We start from the raw sequence: 19245 nt of genomic DNA, 5'->3' as shown, positions 1-19245 counted from the left end.
TTTTTCAGCTGCAGGGACAGGACGACTGGTTGCAATCGAGGGAAAGATGAATGCGGCCAAGTACAGGGATATCCTGGACGAAAACCTTTTCCAGAGTGCTCTGGACCTCAGACTGGGCCGAAGGTTTACATTCCAACAAGACAATGACCCTAAGCGCACCGCTAAAATAACGAAGGAGTGGCTTCACAACAACTCCGTGGCTGTTCTTGAATGGCCCAGCCAGAGCCCTGACTTAAACCCAATTGAGCATCTCTGGAGAGACCTGAAAATGGCTGTCCACCAACGTTTACCATCCAACCTGACAGAACTGGAGAGGATCTGCAAGGAGGAATGGCAGAGGATACCCAAATCCAGATGTGAAAAACTTGTTGCATCTTTCCCAAAACGACTCATGGCTGTATTAGATCAAAAGGGTGCTTCTACTAAATACTGAGCAAAGGGTCTGAATACTTATGACCATGTGATATTTCAGTTTTTCTTTTTTAATAAATTTGCAAAAATTTCTACATCTGTTTTTTTCTGTCAAGATGGGGTGCTGAGTGTACATTATTGAGAAATAAAATGAACTTTTTTGATTTTTGGAAAATGGCTGCAATGAAACAAAGAGTGAAAAATTTAAAGGGGTCTGAATACTTTCCGTACCCACTGTATATTCTCCTTTTCACAAACACATAAACAAAGATCATCTAACATTTGATAGGCTCAGTGTAGTGCACAAAGATAACATGACATACAGTGCATTCTGAGACTATTCACAGTACTTCAATTTTTCCACATTTTGTTATGTTACAGCGTTTTTCCATTTTGGAATAAGGCAGTAACATAAGCTATGTAACTAAGTACTTTACTCTACCTGAAAAAAAAAGATAATTGTCTTGGAACTTTCTCTGTATTTTTGAACATGAGCCTCGTGCAATCTCACCTGTTTGCATACGTCATGAGCACACCTCGACAATTTTTCTGTAATTACTGTCACTGCCAAAAGGGGAGACAAAAGTTCCACACTGTAGGTTTTACATATTCGTATTTCTAAAATGTTGAAAGCTTTTTTAACCCTCAGTTGCACATCTAGTATTAGTGGTGTAACGGATCAAAGTTGATCTGTGATCCGTCAGACTATTACTCGTGGCATGTAACCAATCAGTGCTGTGGGCAGGACACTGAGCGAGAGGTGAATCTAGACAGAAAGAGCCAAAGTAGTTCCACGGTCCGAACCGTGAGTTTTGTGATTCATTGCACACACTAAAATATTGTGTAACAAAAGGTGAAAGTGTAAGAGCAAATGAGAAATCACTCATATGTTTAACATTTATAGATTGAAATTCTCTGCCAAAGTCCAATAAGAATCAAGTGGTTTGAGAGTTTATACAGTGGACCCTGCTGTCATTTCTGTGTACCATAGCAAGACAGAGCAAATGCAGAACAAATAAAAATCAAAGTCTTCCAATTGATATGCATTGGAGGTTTTTCCACTGTTCTGATAGAGATGCCTCTCCAAACAGTGGTTTGGAGATAACAGCCAGGCCTGGCTGTGTTTGCTGGAGTGGTAGAACAGCAGCGAGGGACGGAAGGTCATCGTATTGATATGAAACTTGACAGGTCTTGTTCCTGCCATTGCTTTTACTACCCAAGACAATGTAGATCCACTGAGAGACGGATAGATACAGAGAGTGAGAGAAGCGGGGAAGAGAAAGAGAGAGAGAGCTGTTGGCTCATGTGTTAGCTGCTAATGGACTGCTATGGTTGTGTGTGTGTGTGGGTGGGCGGGCACACGTGTACTTGCATCGCAGAAAGATGGGGACTTGGACCAGGACTGATGAGATGCTTCAGGGATAATGCCAGGCGTGGAGTTGATATGTGATTTGGGAGATGGCTTTATGCAATTTTTTACTCATTATTCTTAATCACATACTTCAGCGTTTTCTTCACACTCCCCTTCCTCTCACCACTGCCCCCCCTCACCGCTCCCATTCTTTCTGCCGCCTTCTCATATCCTCAGTCTGGAGGCTGACAGTGACAAATAGAGGAACACCACAGCAGTATCTCCACACGACTGGAGGGACAAATTATTACAGGTTATTTTCCTCTTTTCAAAAGCTATGGTTATTCATGTGAGACTATAGAATATAGGAAGGCTTAAGAAGCTTTATGTCAGTTTCTGGATAACACATTGTTAGCTCACGTTCATTGCTCAGTATTTCCACATGATTACATCCGCTTAATATCCATTTTGAGAACAGATTTCTTAAGATGGCTAGTACCTTAACTAATGGTGAGTTTTACTTTGACAACAATGAATAAAGTGTTAAACTGGTTGCCACTTAGGCAACAAGATCATGTAGAAGATGGGAGCTTTATTAAGTTGAATAGTTGGTTGCAAATGAGAAACAACCCTGTGGTGGGAATGTTTTTAAGTGACACTCAAACATTCACACTTCTTGTCTTCAAGCTTGCAAAATACTTAACATTCATACAGTATTTTGCAGCATCTATCAGCCATTATTTTACAAGTCATACAAAAGTAAAAGGATTCCAAATGATCAAATCCTCAAGGTTAATTTCATTACATGAATTATGAGAGATGATTATAGTTCTTTAGTGTCAAATTTTACTTTCTGAATGACTATTAAGCAGCTTGGTTACTTAGATGGTCGGTTAGGTTAAAATAATATTACATAAATCTTTTTATTCAGTTATTCACAATAGACTTCCCTCGGTGGGCCAGGCAGGGTAAAGGACAAGTCTGTATTCTAGGTGTAGGCCGCATCAGGGGAATAGCTCATAAACATGTCATCTCTTCTTCTGGGAAAGCGCTGTGCAGCTGTGATGCCACACTAGACAGGGAACTAGTGGACTGCATAATTTCCTTCGCTGCAACCGACACCTTTTCCATATGTAGGCACTAGACTGGGCTTAAGTGTGATGGCTGTGCATCATTATGCCTTGGAAATGGAGGGTGCAAAAGTGCACTAGCAGTGACTAGCTTACATCTGACAGTTGGCCTTGTTTTACATTAGTCACATCAATTCAAATCCCCTCTCTCGACAGAGTTGGAGATCAAGTGCCAAAGACTTCAGTAACCCAGGGAAATAATTCATGAGTCAAAGACTACTTTGATTTTTTAAAAATGCTTTACAGCTGCTCTTGTGAAATATTGCCTTGTCAAGAATAATTTCACATTTTGCAAACACAAACCCTGTTTTTGTGCAGGAAAAAGTGAAAAAGAGGTTGTTCGCCCAAATTACAAAAAACTTATTTCCCCCTTTATCTCAAACAGTTACAAGCTATGCAGATTGTTGTAGTTTTATTTTCCCTGGTTTGGATGTGTACAGCGTAAGCCCACCTGCACATACACGATCAGCCACAACATTATGACCACTGACAGGTGAAGTGAAGAACACTGATTATCTAATTACCATGGTATCTGTCAGCAGGTGGGATTTATAAGTCAGCAAATTAACATTTTGTCCTCAAAGTTGATGTGTTAAGGTCTTTTCAGACGGAAAGCAATTTACGCGCCTAGTAATTCATTTTCAATGAGAGGCGAGCATGTGAGGGAGAATCTGACAGACGAAGCAACAAGCGAGTGCGATTGTGTGAATCTGTCGTGGTTGTGCTTGTCTCACACACACACACACACACACACACACACACGCCTGACCACTACCCAAGTTGAATTGTCTTATACTTTTCTGTCCATGATGCGCAGCACAAAAATCATTGGACAAGAGACCAACCCTCAGCATTTGAGAGTTTCCAGAAATCTAGTTATAGAGCGCCCTGCCGTTTACTCACCGAGCGCTTGTCTGCCTGCCTTGTCTGTAGCGCAGAGCTACCCCAAGGATCCAAACGACTATGCAGGCGGTATGTCGCTTCCCGTGTGAAAAGACCTTGAGAAGCAGGATTAATGAGTTAACGTAAGGATTTGAGCAACTTTGACAAAGGCCAATTTGTGATGGCTTGACAACCGGGACAGCATCTCCAAAACTTCAGCTCCTGTGGGGTGTTTCCGGTCTACAGTGGTCAGAGCCTATCATATGTGGTCCAAGGAAGGTAAAGTGGTAAAGTGGAGGCCAAGAGTCACTGATGAACGTGGGGAGCGAAGGCTGGCTCGTGTAGTCCAATCCAAAAGACTAAGTCAAATTACTGAAAAATGTAACGCTGGTTCTGATAGAAAGGTGTCACAACACACAGCGCATCGCGGTTTGTTGCGTATGGGACTGTATAGCCTCAGAATCAGAGTGAGGTTTAGTGACAGTGGGGAGCTAGGCCTTGTTGAGGAGGCCCGCTGCAGATGGAAAGAAAGTGTTCTTGTGGCTCGGGTTTTTGGCCCTGATGGACCACAGCCTCCTGCCAGAGGAGAGTGTCTGAAACAGTTTGTATCCAGGATGGGAGGGGTCGGCAACAATCTTTCCGGCTCACCTCAGAGTTCTGGTGGTGTACAGGTCCTGGAGGGATGAAAGGTTGCAACCAATCACCTTCTCAGCAGACCAACTTGAATGGAGAGCAGTGAAGGCAGTTTTGGTGCTATGAAATACTACCTCCTGTTGGCACCAGTGTCTAATGCGCATGATTGCGCGGCATAGGCGTGGTTTAATGACGTAGAGCAACGGCAGAAACACCGTAACTCTGGTATAGGGCTGAAACGATTCATCAATTAAATCGATTCAAAAAATGCTTTGACACAAATGCTTTGCATCAATGCTTCGTTTAATCCATGTAACTATACAGCACAGTGTTTCGCAGGGACATTTATTACTGTCACACATCGCGTTTACACTGTGAACACGACAGTTCACACGAAGTGGGGGAAGAGAGAGAAAACAGCGAGGGTCAGAAAAGAAAGTGTCCAAAGTATGGGATTATTTCAAGCTAAAGAAAACAACAACTCTAATGTTACAGTCTGTCCAGCGTAAAACGAAAATTTTGTCGCCTCGGCAACAGCACGACGTTGCCTTATCAGAAAGCACCCAGTGTTCTGCCTGCGGACCAGACAAGGTAACAGTAACTTTAGCATTTAACTGAAATCATGATTGATTGATGAGTTGAAGCCAAAGTAAGCTGCAGTCCTCAGCTGAAAATGTGCACACGTGTGTTTGTTGTTCTCCTTTTTGGGCCGTGAGTTGTAACCTCACAGTCAAGCGTTAACTGGGTGTCGGGAGCAGCGCCTTTTGACTGCCATGCAGCTCTCTCTGTAGCTCAGGCAATCCCTGCTACCTGCATGTGCTAATCCATCCTTTCAACCATATTCTTTGTCTTTATTATCGCCATCTTTATAATAACAAACAGCTGTTTCGTGTATGGATCCAGTGTCGGGTGCCATAGCGGTTGTCAGCTCCTGTAGTGTGTGTGACCCCCTGTCACCGATCAGTCAAGTAGTCTGAACGCCACAACGACTTCAAGACTGCCGTCAACGGCAAATTGTGTGAACTGCACGGCCATCGGCCCGACGCTGAAAGCCGGGTAGTCTGCACGAGCCTGTAGTATAACTTGTATAGCACTCGGGTGATGTTTGTGTTTGTAAAGCAGCTGTCTGGTTGTTAGTCTGATGTTTGCTGTATGACACACTATGAATTTCCGAAAGGACTAATAAAAAATCTATCACCTATAAAACGTGCACAGCTTATCCCGTTACCGGGGGGCGCCGCCGCTGAGCAAAAGTACTTCTTAAACGACGCATCGATGAATCGTTGAAATAATCTATAGAAGCTTCGAATACTAAAATCATCGTTAGCTGCAGCCCTACTCTGGCAGCTGCAAGGCTGCACAAATAAAAGTCTCTTGGCTCAGTTTGTTTGTCTGACTCAGATCGTCACTGTTTAATCTGCCCATCTACAAGGCTCACCTGCCAAACACCAATGTAGCGTCACTGATGGCCAAAAAGTTTTTTTTAGATTCGCCTAGAGTCTAACCAATATGGTAACATCGCTCATGTGTGACGGGACGTCGCACGTCATTTTTGGGCCTACACAGAACCCTTTAGATTTCTTCTGCTCTGCTTTACTGGTTAACACTATGATAATATGAACAAAGGTGGGGCTGATATTTGATTCGGCGGGTTTAATTTCTTTAAATGCTGACAAAACCACTGAGAAGGAAAAGTTGGGTGTATGGCAATCCATCCTTTATTTCCCCCTCTTTTGCAGTTTGAACCATCATCTCACTAATGTGACTCTGCTGGAAATGCGTTCACAGAGAAGTTTCATTTTAACTCAATTCAGTTCAATTAAATTAAAATGAATTAATAATTTACAACTTAATTTATTCCACATGATTAAATGTAAAGTGCAAGGTTTCCTAATGACTGCAACACTTCTTCACCTCTTACTAATCAGCAAAAGCTGTGGTCACAGTGATTTCAAGACCAGTGAACACCAACAACTTTATTTGTAGTTTTTGCTTGTCTGGGTAATATTTACATATTCCTTGCTTCATAACCAATCTATAGTGAAAATGATTAGCAATGTTTGAGCTGTACTGTATATTCAACATATCAAAGAGCTCCATCTTTATCCTTCTGTTGAAGGTCAAGGTGTACACATCCTCTTTTGTGTTGGAAGAATTAGCCATTACAAATAATCGGTGGCTACCAGTGCCTTATTAACAGCTAGGTGAACCAAGCAAAGCTATAGCATTAATATATGTGTTGACGAATAACAGTTTTCTGGTTAAGTCATTTATCTTGCTCTGAGGAATTGCCCCTAGAGATCTATTCTTAACGCAGGCTGGGGAGACTCAGGCCTTACTGAGGGAGACATAAGAGCTAATTTTTACACTGCTGCACTGAGCTAGTTTATTTCCCAGGACACAGATCTTAGACTTAACGATCGCACATTGTCCATTAGTGTGACACATAAGCCAGACGAGACAATGTTAACCAAAATCTGATATGGGTACTACATTCTACTGTGCCTTATGTTAATATGCTGACACGCTAACTTTTTAGCATTACTGTTTCAGTACTTCAGCGCAGATTTGGTAGTTAAATAATGGAATCTCAACACCACCGGCCCCTACAATTGATCAAAGGCTGCTTAATTTTGTGCATTAATTACTGCTGAGGTAATGAAATGGCCCATCACTCTCCTCATAAACCAGTAAACAGTGGGGCAAAAGAAACCATCCTTCAGGCACAGGCGTGATTATGTAAAGGCACTGTTAATCATCGGGCCCCATGTTCCTCCCCATTTTGTTTTCTTCCCCTCAGTTGCTTAATGTTTACCACCAGTAAGATGTTTTATTTATTAGTTTTGTCATAAATTTCTGTTTCACATGAATCTAGCAGCTCATGCATGCAGTGAGTGTTGAAATTAGCATCTCATTACTTGCCATAATTAGGCCAATGAAGGCCAGATGTTGAGCGTGTGATCTATGTGTAGGCCAATAGCTGTGTCTAGCTTTTTAATTATAATCAATTAATGCTATACAATAAAGTTTTACTGCTGGCATGAGTTGTAGAGCCTTGATGAGTGATATGGCGGGCAGACGCAAACAAGTTCACTCACGTTGTTGACTCACTGTAGAGCTGTGTATTCAGGGTTAAATGAGTGCAGTGCTAATGAAGTCTTATATCAGGGGTCCATAATCAGATTTTGTATTTCTGAGAGAGCGAGCGAGAGAGCGAGAGACAGAGCGAGCGAGAGAGCAAAAATCTTTTCAACTCTCTTACACATGCAGTGTCATGATGATGTTCATGGCTGCTGGGTATGAAGATATGGATTATGAGACATTTTTATCACAGCAAATGACTGCATTCAGAGAAACCATAGCAGTAGTTCCATGTACCACAACATAGAACTCTGTCTCTGTCAAAAAGAGGGCAAAATCCAGCTGTACTTGTTGGCAGCAGGTGATAAAATTCAATTCTACTGTTATGCACTGAATGTAGGTGGGCAGTATTAAAAATCTGGGTGGAGCTGGGCGATATATCAAATCGCTGATGAGGGGTATTTAGTTACGTAGCTTTAGTCCCCCATAAAGTGTGTAGATAAGCTCAGGTTGCAGTATAATAGTTTGTGTGTTGTGTTTGCTAGCACAGAAAAGAAATTAAAAAGGCCCGGTTTAGGGGAATTTATCCATATCAGCCACTCCAAATCTCAATTGCAGAGAGAACGTGTACAATACGTTATTTAAAGGAACTTAATTTTAACTGTATTATTTTAGTTGTTTAACTTTGCCAATTAAGTGAATGCAAGCAGAAATAGCCACCGCCGTGTTCCACCCTGAGAAGAAAGAAGTGACCTGGAGTCACTCAGACAGCATTCAAACTTTAGAAGTTGTCACGTCCCCCCCATTAAGCCATGCACATCTACCATCATCTGACGCTAAACTTGACAGAGGAGGATGAAATGAAGTGTGTCAAATGCAGTTACAGTAATCTCATTCAAAATGCATTTCCCTGATAGGACTTATTTCAGTAATACATCACATCTTACTCCTTAGCTTTTCATTTGGTTGTGTTGCATCTAATATCAAGAGCAATGGCAGCCAAACTAAAAAATTAAATGAATGACTGGGCCAGCATACATCTTGAATTTGAGTGCTTCTTTCCTCAAATGCTGCACTTTGTTCTGAGACAATTTGTCTAAGAAGGCCGTTGTCAGTCTAACATGTTGCTCTCATCATATTCAAATCAAAGTTATCATGTATGCTTAAAATGAACCCTTAAAATGGCTTTCAGTCAGTGTTGATAGCTAGTACTGAGCTAAACAAACAAACCTTTGATTACAAGGCGCATTATTTTAGAGATGCATCCAAATTTACGTCATTACATCTGCAGAGGAAGATGCAATTCCGGTCCCTAATCTTCCAATTATGTAATATAAATGCAAATTTAAATGGTTAAAGTGACATTGTTCTGTCAGTGTTATGTATACTATTATCACTGTCAGCTGCGGTGGATGCTTCCAATATCCAGTGTCCTCTGGAGAAGGGATATTGGGCACATTGCTCTGTGTAAAAAGTGTGGCTGAAAGGCACCTCCCTAGTCATTCAAAAAAAAAAAAATGAATGAGATTTAAAGGTCAGTTTGTGCATAGCACATTTTCAAAAGCTCACATTCAGCCTGTATTATTCTGTTCAATGCTTTGCAATGGAAATCCTGCCTCTCTCTCTTAAGAAACAAACTTTTTTCCTCTCATGAGGCAACATGAATACTGCATGACATACTGGATATAGAGTAAAAAATCCCAGCTTCTTTTCAGAATATTCTATGGGTATGGTCAGCTGTGGGGCCTCCCATGGACAGTGATAGAATGATAAATACCCTCATCTAGAGAAAATGTCAATTATCAGCAGACTCAGCAGCAGTGCTGGTGGTCCTCCTGGCACGATAAAGATCTAACATTAATAAGGCATGCTTATCTCTGGTAAGACAGCCACCGATTGATTTTTGAGAGAAACCTGGAAGAAAAGGAAGAATAAATTATTTAAAACAGAAACATATTCCACCAAAGAGAAATGTAATGAAGTACACCAAAGAAAAAAAATAGCCATATGACTGCATTATATTAGAGTTCAGTGCCTGCCGGGCGTCTAATGTTTCTCATCCATCAGCTCCTGCTCCTGTGCCTCCCTTAGCTCTAGCATAACCCATGGAACATTAATAGATACTTAGAAACATTAAATGAGACCCTAGGTCACTACCTCCGCGTGTTGGCAACAACAAGACTTTGAACAGATTTTTAAGTTTGAGGACTTCTAATTAGTCTCCAGAGCTCCTTCTGTGTTCTTCCTCTCATCATATCATATTGGTTTGCTGAACAATAAGGCTAACCAACGGGTGCATGGGAAACTAATGAACCATTTCAAGGACTGGGAAGGGGAAGGAAAATTGGCTCAAGCTGGCAACAAGTTTTGACACGCAGTAGGAGAAGATGAATTTTAGAGACATTAAAAACAAAGATAAGTGGCCACAAAACACTTTTCATGAATGTTTACTTGTGTGTACTTAATTTCCTCAAATACAATTCAATTTCTGACTCTGCTGTGGATGCACACAGTCAATGTGGCAACCATGACTAGATTGCCATTTCAAGACCAATTGTAAGCCTCTCAGGAGGAGAAGCCCCAGGAAGTGTGCCGCAAGCCTGGGATTATAATGATCAAAGTGAAATGTTTGTTGACTGAAATCAATAGCATCGGGGTGCCTGGAAATTACTATTAAAGATCCCATCGATTGGGCGGCAATAGTTCAGTGACTAAGCGACTGGACTTTCAGACTTACAACAATGGTGAATGTTTCCTGGGCCAGTTGTTATCCGAGGGATTACCTTGGTTGAAATGTAATCAAGCCAAAACTGCATTTTAGTCACTGGGTGAAATCCTGGGTGAACTGCAATCTACTGGCATTTGAGTCATGACCACAACAGTAAACTGGTGTGATCACAATGATTTGAACTGTTAAGTCAGGGGAAACTTTAAAAAAGCACTTTACTTTGAATAAGGTAAAGAATGTCTCTCTTTGTATTTGCACATCAGGTGTTGAGGACACACAACACTATTCCAGCTGTTCCAGCCGTGATTTGTGTGTCAGGTAACGTTAGATTGACTTGCCCACAGACATTTAACTTACTGTCTGGTTTGCCAAAACATGAAGACCATCTCGTCCTCCCGGCGTGTTAGGCTCTCTATTTGCTGCTGTGAAGCTAAGACCCTCCCCTTCTGGTGGACCACCATGGGACCTTACTTCAGAAAAAATATGTAAGGTAGTCAATGGGAAGAGTCAACAAATTTTTTGATCCCATTTGAATTGTGCTCTGAATTGCACATATGATAATGTTCAATTTAAAATATACATTTCAAAGTCAAGAAAGTCGCAGTTTGATGTAAAACTGTTGAAGACTGTGAAAATACATAATTACAAAGAACCAAAAGTCGCAAAAACCCAAAAGTCGCTTATGTGGCGTCATAACCAACGTGTAACGTGTTCTCTCAATGACTGAAGCTAACGTTGGTGAAGCTGAAGTACTGAAGTCAAAGAACTTACATGAGAGGATGATGTGATAAAAGGACAAAGTCGCTGGATTTAATACATCAGGTGAGATTTATTTCTGTGCGGAACATAGCTAAGTTACCTAGCTAGTAGCAACCAAGCAATGAACGTTAGCTAGCATTGCCATTAACATGTTGGTGACGTACATTGTGCAAGACGAGAGCTGTAGTTTTTTGAACGGTTTTCACACAATTATAAATGTAACTTTAATGATTTATGACAAACGTTAACTTTCTTGATTCTTAAATTATCTTTTAAATTGAAAAACACCATATGTGTAATTCAGGGCAAAATTCAAACAGGATCTCGCCATTGACTACCGTACCATATTTTCCCTGAAATAAGGTCCCATGGGCCAGAAGCAGAAGTGAGGGACTTAGGCTCTCTATAGCCCCTTTTCCACTGCACGGTACCAGCTCGCCTCGCCTGTTTTTGGTTTTCCCTTGTAGGAATGGTGTACCTGTACCTGCTTACAGGTGCTTTTTTTCGTATCACCTCCGTGCAGGTTCCAAGCGAGCTGAGGCGATAATAAAATGTGACGTGAAAACACAGCAGACTGCTGATTGGTCAGAGAGAATCATCACTATTCACTGCATCATCATCGCGGCGGCGGGGGAAGCCCGTGCCAACCCGCAGGAGGAGCTAGCGAGGCCGGCCAGCCGCCTGCTCACAGAGCCCTCTGGTCCCAACGTCACACAGACCGCTGCAGCAACAACGGCAGTAAGGTTTTCATACCGCTTATCCGTCTTTACATTCTGAGTAATGTTGAAATGCTTTAACTTAAATCAAGAGACAGCTGAGTATGTTTCGCTGTTGTTTCTGCTGTGTGTGTCGCATTGAATATTACGTCACGGCAGTTGTGTGTGGCGTCACGATGACGACCAGATACATTGAGGAGTACCAACTGCAATGGAAAACGAAGCACGGCCAAACCGAGTCGAGTTGAGCTGGTAATGGAAAAACGGCATATGTATCAACAGTTTGCTAACCCACAACTTAGCTAACGTTAGTTACATTACTTACTTGGCTCTATATCGTGGTATTTGTCATGGAATTCTCCAGAATCGCTTAGCCCACCTTTAATGTCTACATGTGATTGAACATTGATAAATTATTACACAGCAAAAGATACACCACCAATCAAATGAGAAATTTGGTTTTAATCTCTGATTTAGTCTGAAGTCTCAAAATATTGAAAAAAAACTTGCCATCACAATTTCCCAGAGGCCAAGCTGACATTATCATATGGCATGTTTAGTCCTACCAGCAGTGCAAATCCCAAATATATTGAAACATATGTGGCAAAGAAGAGCATCAGGTCCTCATATATGAAAGGCTGGAAGCAGTAAATTTCAACTACTGAAACAACTAATCAATCAAAAATTGGTTCAATTCCTTAAGAGAACAATTGTTTCAGCTCTAGATGACAGATGTCAGTGATTAAAAGTAACTGCAAGTATTTGTAGATATATCTGATTCTTCCTTTCACCAGTATGTCTCAGGACGGTTGTCAATCATGACTCAAACATAAAATTGTTAATGGCAGTGTGGTTCTGCATACATCAGTAGGCAGAGTACACTGCAAACAGTACTAGACTCAGGGGTCTGATTCCCAGTGGGACCACTCATGCAAAGAAAAAGAAGTGCATTAATTCTTGGTACTTTCAGCTCTCTAGGGAAAAATGCACTAGCCTGTGTTAAATAAAGGTTCAGTGGTTTGTGTAATGCACAACTGAACACACAACTGAATAAAATACAAGCAATGAACATCAAATCCCCCCTCTCCACGTGCTGACAAATGGTTTTTTAATTATTATTTTACATGCTAAATCATAATCGCTTAAACTGCCTCAACTTTCCTCAAGCAACACCATATCACTCCTATTTCTACAACTCGCTGATGTGTGCCTTAATCCACTCCACTGTGGCACACATACTTCTTTGACTACATCTGTATGTCATCATTTAAAATCCATTACATTTCCTAACAGAAAGACATTGGCAGCTGCTTTTCCTGCCTTGTGTTGCTTCCGCTGGGCAGAAAATTGGTAAAGTTGGAAGAAACGCTCTCATCAGTGTGGAAACTTTTTCTCAACAGGGTATCGTATCTCAGTAAATCCAAGAAGTTAATGGCCACTGTGCCACAGAGGCTTGCTCTGTTTTTCACCAGATGCAAGATTTTTGGAATTCCCCAGATTCTAATGTGCACCAGAACAGCAGTTTTCCAGCTCCAGTCCCAGGCAGCATGTAGCATCTCATTAGCTCCGGTCACTGATCGAGTGTGACAGACATGAAACCTGACATCTGCAGACTTCCACTATACATCTCATCTTGTTTCCCATAATGTTTTAAAAAATGTCTTTCTGCAATTATTTTTCTTCCTTGGCCCTTGCCTCAGATATGTCATTTTATTGTTATTCTTATCCATTTGCATGGTTTAGCATTTTTCAAAACTTTTTTCCCCACTTTGAACAAGATATTTTGAAGTCAAGCAAATGTTGCTGAAGACATAATATTCTGACAAAAATGCAGCTAACATGTGCATTTTTGTATAAATGCTTTATTTATGTAAAGGGCCTTTTCTATTGTATTTATTAGATAAATATATATTTACGTACAAAATAAAACAAATTTAAAATTCCATAAAAAAAAAAAAAAAAAAATGCGTATCCCAGCATATATCTTGTCCTCAACACAAATGAAATAATTACAAAAAAATACTTGTAATAAGTGAAACTACTGCAGTACTAGCTCCAGGATTAATGTTACACTTGCATGCATGCACACAGGCCAGAATCACGCACACACACACACACACACACACACAAAAGCAGACTTTAATACTGCAGCCAACTGGCCCTTGAGCGCCACTGCGAATGGACAGCAGAGTAGGCTCTACTTTCTCTGCTCTTTCCCTTTGCCTTCGCCCCCTCAGCACTGACAGCTGCTTCCTAACGAAACCCACTCTCTTCCAAGCAGACCCTGTGATAATGAGGCTCTGCCCAGAACTACAGGCAACCAGGGAGCAGTGTCAACAGCTCGGAGCTGACCTCCTGAACGGACTTGCTTCCCCTCGTTCACCGAGAGAGCAAAAGCTGCACCTCATTGTTTGGGTGGAGAGTGGATCCTTGCCTCGGGGAATTGTCCATGTCCAACACTAAAACTGAGCTGAAACTGCGCAGAGGCTTCATGTGCATACATATGTGCGTATTCATGAATGCGCACACACCAGCAAGAATGCGCATGTAGACAAGCGCGCACGCACGCACACACACACACACACACACACACACACACACACAATGTAGAAGAGAATTACAAGTGATATATCCATGTCACAGAAAAGAGGATTTTAACAGAGGTAAATCTCAGTTTTACTACAAATTTAAACATACCGGAGAATCAGCAGACCCCACCTGCATAATATTTTGTATCAACAATGAATAAATCAAACCAGTGTTGGCAGAAAGGAACCGACCTGAGGCAAAAAATCTTTATGGAGAAAAACTCTTTGCATTGTTTATACATTCACAGAGTGACTGATAGTGTAAAATTCATCCTTCATGCATTAATCGTGCATCTCCTGTGCAAGATACTGGAGATCATTCTTGTTAACGTTTCCCAGTTCTACTATTATATATATATATATATATATACATATATATACACATACATACATACACACACACACACACACACACCCACCCACCCACTTATTTGGCCATTTCTTGTAACGCCTATTAGCTGAAAGAAACACAATTGCATGTAATAAAAATTGGTGCCTCAGTGGATTAATCTGTTCATGGACAAAACATTAACAGAAAAGATCTGAACAACGCACAGTGTGTGACATATTGTAAGTATATCTTTCCAATGCATCCCTTGGTGGAGGAGACCCTTTAAAAGACCAGTCTGTGTTTGCTTTGGTAGTTACACAAACCCAACATTAATCACACTGGCTAAGCTCTGCAATCGACAACAGACACCCTCTGTAATGAATAAGTCAACTAATCTGCGCCGGCTTACAGACTGCGAACTAGAATAAGAGCAGCCGAGGGATAACTGCACAGAAAATGGAGTAAATAAGGATTTTCAACTCAGCAGTGTGTCTGGTGAAATGAAAGTCTTGCCAGACTCTGTGCTACTTTAATGGAATTAATTGACTCATTCAGCCAACAAAAACAAAATAATTAATGGAAAAGTTAGGAATATACCAATAACAAAATCATGTCCTGCTAAAGTTTGGTGACAGGGTATTGTTAAAAAAAAAAAAGAAAACGCCAAAAGTTTTGTCAATTAAAACACCAAAGACAAAATATAATCAAAACTTTCTCCGCATTTTGCTGGTTGGTGCCACAAATCACATTCCAAGTTATTATTGCCCCTATTACTTGGCTTCAAAGCTGCTACCATCAGGCTTTGAAACACAGAAACAACTATGCCCATGAAGCATTCTGGCTAAGGCATTTAAATAACCACACAAGCAGCAGGGTTTATGGATGGGCTTCAAGGCTGTTGATAGAAGTAGGTTTAACCAGACCGCTGTGTGAGCAAGGACACTGACACCAAACCAGAACCAAACTAAACTGAATCAAGCATCAACACATCACACAAAGCAAAACACAAGTCACTTAGCCGTCTTATATCCAATATTCAATGCTAAAGACAATCGGGACAAAATGTGGAGGAGGCAGATGCAGATAGGTTTGGTGTGCAATTTAACTTGTAGCACAACAGAAGCACAACATTGCCACTGGTGAAAAACTAAAAAAAGACAGATTTACTCACCATTAAAACAGCTGCAGGTGTGGAGTGTGGTTCCAGTTATTTGTGCACTGGCAGGTAAAGTCTCTGGGCTAACTGGGCCTTCAGTGTGTGAAGCATGGTTCTTTAAAGTTCAGTGAAAATGTTTTTCAATCGGGAAACCCATTAAAATAACATCCAGCATCTGACTTCATTCCAACCACTCTCTACTCACAAATGAGCGCCTTTTATTTGTTAAAACAACAACAACAAAACGGACTGAGTATCACTGCAGGTATAGTTTATCAATCCAAAAATCACCCAGAGTTTGTGGTGGCAGCGATCCTAGCGGAGTAGCAGAGGCAGGAGGGTGGCTGACTGGCTGCACCTGGCCGATGCTAGCCGCCGGGGTGCTAACGTTAGCTTTCCTGGCACCAGTTATAGTCATCTCTAAACTCGGGTTATTTTCCTCCTTTCGCGCTCACCTCGGTGCCAACTGTCTCCTCTGGTGCTGCTGCAGAATCTGGCTTCGTTTCTGCTGCTGTAAACATTCAGTCAGTCTTTGTGAAATTTAAAACAAATTATTTTCTCATGTCACCTGTTCGCCAACTGTCTGATAACTCAATTAGGCATGTGGGTGTACTTCGACTTCCTGTCACATTTGTGACCTTAGTTAGTTAGTGAAAGAAATTACTCAATTTCATTCACACCCATTTGTTCTGCATTCTGTTGCTTATTGCATTTAATGATTTTTATCAATCTAAAATATGTATTCATTTATTATATTTTTTACCTGATACTTGTAATAAATGGCAAGTATATTTTGGAGGGCACATATGTTGATTTGTAGGACGCTGACATTTAGTTTGCTTACCTATTATGACAAAAATGAACAGGTTTATTGGGGGTCCTCACTTAGGCCTCATGTCTGTACTATTTTTTGCTAACAGACTCACACAGGTCTACACATTGTTACCTACAAACAAGTCTTCTTCACAGTTATTTTTCTACAGCCAGTATAAATTATAATTTAAGGATGATTTAGCCTATATTATTATGTACACTGCATGATCAGATATATTTTTAATTTGATAAAGTTGACGTTGTCAGTCAGTCTACAGAGTTTCACTTTCACAGCAGTCTCAGTTTGCAAATACAGGATGAAGGGCTCATCACCCAGAAACCGTAAAAACCGAGCGGGAAGCTTCCGGTCTGAGACCCGAAGGCAATACAGAAGTCCCTTAAACCTGCATTCTATCGAACAACCAGCAGAGGGCGACTCTGCTGGTTCGAAAAAGAAGTTAGAAATAATGGTAAAATGACCCTGCTTCTCACCTTATTAATTACCTCAGTAAACACTTTCATAATGAGTTTATGGTCTCAATCGCTAGTTTCATGTCTACTTCAATACAACATGAGAGTGACTCCTACCCACGGCACCGTGTAAATTTAACCAGCACCGTTGAAAAAGCTTATTAGGAGTTGGCTGTTCACTTTCTCTGGTGAGTACATTTAGTTTTAGACTGTTGTTCACTAGACAAAATTGTCAGACCTGTTGAAATGAACTTGAATTACAGATCCTTCTAGCTCCGCACACAGCCGTTAGCTCCACTGTTTAGTCCAAATATGGTCACGTCCGGTGCCGGTGGTTGCAAAAACTCAACATGGCGGCGCCCTATCAGCCAAACTCGAGGATATTGCTAGGTGTATTCTTGCCCTTGCTCCTGAATTTCGAGTTGTTTGTTTGCCGGTATCACTTTACCTGAGAAGTAAAAACATTATAAAATGGGCTTCCTGAAAAACAGTTGGAGAGGGTCACAAAATCATATTTTCCAAATACTTTTGGACTTGGAGTGTATGTATGTACTCGGGGAGACCAATGGATACATTTTCCATGGAATAGTTCATTATCTCAGTCTGCAGGATAACCACCACTTCAGCGATCCTGTCTGACCCTCGTCAAGTTCGCTTTCATGGCCCCCACTTGCCATTAACAATGATCTTAGGTCCTGCTGGCCACTTCCTCTTTGGAACGACATTAAGTCTTCTGTGGTGCAGATGGCAACACGTAAGAAGATTATGGTGGAAAGTACAGCCTTCATGGTTGTAATTTAAACAGTTTAGAAACCACTTGAATTAGTGATAAATCCTTCAGGACTGGTCTGTGAGCAGATGTGACAAGATGAATTATTCTACCCTTAACAGGAAGCTTTACCGGAATCTAGGAACATATGGTGCCGTACGCCTCCATCTCAGACTATAAATGTTATTGGGGGGATAGACATTCCCAATAGTTTCTAAATTCAGGAATACCAGCCAAGAGGTGCTATTTGACTTCTGTTATTATACAAGGGTCCTTCCATTCATTTCCAATCATCAAAAAAGTTGGCAGCAAACTATGACTGTCTAATTTAATTACTAAATGTGGAGACCTGTCTGGGGTTGTCAGGACCCGCAGAGATAGTGGGAGGCATACTCAACCAGATTATCTGCTATTCTGAGTGCAGCTGTGCTTCATCTTGGAATACTGGGACTCTATCATTTCTTTATGTCCCTCAAATCAGTTTAAACTATGTCTAAATATGGCACATAATTAAATGTGTGCCACATGGAAGTACCCTCAAGCTACATATACCTGAGAGAGTATAGCATCTACAAGAGATCTGGGGCGTTGTGGATGTGATGGCAGTCATATTGGTCAATCTCAGTGCAGTTTTAGTAGCAGTTACATTGTCAGACATCATGTTACACTGGGCCTGCTTCACTCATACAACTGAACAGTACAGCATGATCATTAATGTGGCAAGCCACATAAAATAATAAGCTGACACCATCTCAGTCCGGCCTCAAATATGAATCAAAAGAAGTCTTGTATCTTTGTTTCAGGAAGCGGTTTCAGAAGTTGGGCAACAGGGATATGTGAAAATTACATAATAGACATTACCATATACAGCCTAATATATCCCATGAGGAAGAAACCAGTCAGCAGAGACTATACCCTGTTTTAGAAACGATCACGGCTAACAAGGTGGAGATGCTTTGTTCTGCTGGTCAAGAAATAGTGGCAAATTTCCTGCTACAACTTGATCTCAGAATAGTAAAATTTGTGGTGTATTGAGCGAGTCAGGCTAGACAATTATTACATAACCACAGGGTTCACACTTTTCTGTAGCATGCAGGCCTTGAGGGGCTTCTCATAATTTGTTCCCCTGTGTCAGTAAAGATAAAATCATACAGTATCTCACTGCATGCTCATTGCATTCGTCCTGGTAGTGGGTAACAGTTAATATTACACAGGAAAGCTGGCTCTGTAACACAGTAATTCCTCACCAAAACCACGATGTAACTCATACTGTACATTAACCACAGCACATTAGCTGACAGGTTACGTTGTATATCGTGACACAATGAGGGAAGGCTGCTCATTATCAGAGATATCACAGTGTGTAGGACAGAATTATGAAACTGTCTCTCTCTCTAACAACTCTCTCTTCTTCCTGGCTTAATGT

The 19245-nt window shown here is 41.1% G+C and overlaps 1 long non-coding RNA gene across 1 annotated transcript in view; it reads right to left on the bottom strand.

Moving 5' to 3' along the window:
* LOC123971130 overlaps positions 1–16377 on the bottom strand; it is a 58631-nt gene extending 42254 nt beyond the window's left edge. The window contains exon 1 of the long non-coding RNA XR_006825136.1: positions 15782–16377. This is a non-coding gene — a long non-coding RNA (uncharacterized LOC123971130). The remainder of the gene's footprint in view (positions 1–15781) is intronic.
* Positions 16378–19245: the final 2868 nt, after the last annotated feature.

The sequence above is a fragment of the Micropterus dolomieu genome, linkage group LG05 (genome assembly GCF_021292245.1).
Source record: "Micropterus dolomieu isolate WLL.071019.BEF.003 ecotype Adirondacks linkage group LG05, ASM2129224v1, whole genome shotgun sequence".
Taxonomy (NCBI): domain Eukaryota; kingdom Metazoa; phylum Chordata; class Actinopteri; order Centrarchiformes; family Centrarchidae; genus Micropterus; species Micropterus dolomieu.
Note: the sequence above shows the minus strand (reverse complement) of the source record. Positions and strands in the feature narration are given on the sequence as shown.